We start from the raw sequence: 1,530 nt of genomic DNA, 5'->3' as shown, positions 1-1,530 counted from the left end.
TTCTTATAGATATCTTCGGGTTAAGGTCCAGAACCAGACGGGTCGGAATATAGATATTCTGATTCTGGATGGCTGACAGGGCCTAGCCCTTTTCATCTAGAGATATCTGTAAAAAAAATAAAAATCTCCAGAATAAATAAAAAAATTTATTAGAATTATAAAGAAAAACTCTCAGAAGAATTATTTATAAGAAGAACTAATTTATCTATAAATTAGATAATTTTTTTTTAATAAATTTAATTTTTTTATTAATTATTATATTTTATATAGTCCTCCCGGCTTCTTAATCTATTATAATTTTAAATTTATTTTTTTTTAAAGTATTTATTAGATAATAGACTAGTAATATATAATAACTATAATAAATTAATAAATATTTCTAGTTATTATAAAAATACTATCTAAACTGATATTATTAACCAGTTAACTAAATATATTAAAAAATTAATAATCTAGAGTATAGAAATATAATATATTATTTTTTAATAAAATATAATAATAAATAACAAGATTAAGACTAGTCTTAAATAAATTAAATAATTTATTAATACCTGATTTCTGTCTTCTTAAGTATTTATTATAATATTTTTATTTATATTAATATTAATATTAATATCAGTACCAGTCCAAGATCTAATTAATATAAAAAAATTAAAATTATTAATATTTATAAATTTTTAATAAAAAAAATAAAAATAAGTTCTTAAATTAGCTTAATAATATATAAATAAAGATTAGAATTAATTAATAATTTATTAATACACCAGCTGAACAGGCCTAGTATATATTTATATTTTTAAATAAAAAAATTAAAATAAAGATTAATTTATAAATAAAAATTAATTATAAGATTTTATTCTTTTTAATCACAGCTTTAATTAATTATCTTAAATTAATTTATAAGAATCTAGCTTAACAAAAAAAAATTATTAATAAATTATCTATTTTTAAGTAGAGAAATTAAATAATTAATAATTTTTTAATAAAAGTTAATAACCTATTAATTAAAACCAGAGAATATAGTTAGAAAAACTTAAATAAAAAGAATCTCTTATATTAAATTTTAAATAATAATATTTATTAATAGATAATAAATATTAAATAAAAATTAGATTTTAAAGATTTTTATTAATAAGTCAAACAGATAGCTGATAAACTTATAAAAATAAATTAATTTTTAGAAAAGTAACTGGAATACTTTAATATCTAAATAAATAATATTCTTAAAAAAATAATTATAAATAATATTATAAATTAAAAATTTATAATAGTAAGTACAGAACCTGTTTAATAAATTTAATAAATATTAAAAAAAATACTAATTAAATATTATAAGATAAGACTCTGTTTATATTATAAATTCTTAAAATATTATATTATTAGATATTCTTATCTATTACTATAATATTTCTAAAACTTAAAAAGTAAAGTTTACTAAGCTTTATTTAAAGATAACCTAGCTAGTAAAACTAGCCAGATATTAAAAAACTCAGTTATTCAATAATTTCTAATTCTAGAAAAAATATAATT

This window comes from Aspergillus costaricaensis (genome assembly GCF_003184835.1).
Source record: "Aspergillus costaricaensis CBS 115574 unplaced genomic scaffold BO79scaffold_31, whole genome shotgun sequence".
In the NCBI taxonomy this organism is placed as follows: Eukaryota; Fungi; Ascomycota; class Eurotiomycetes; order Eurotiales; family Aspergillaceae; genus Aspergillus; species Aspergillus costaricensis.
This window is presented reverse-complemented; position numbering follows the sequence as displayed.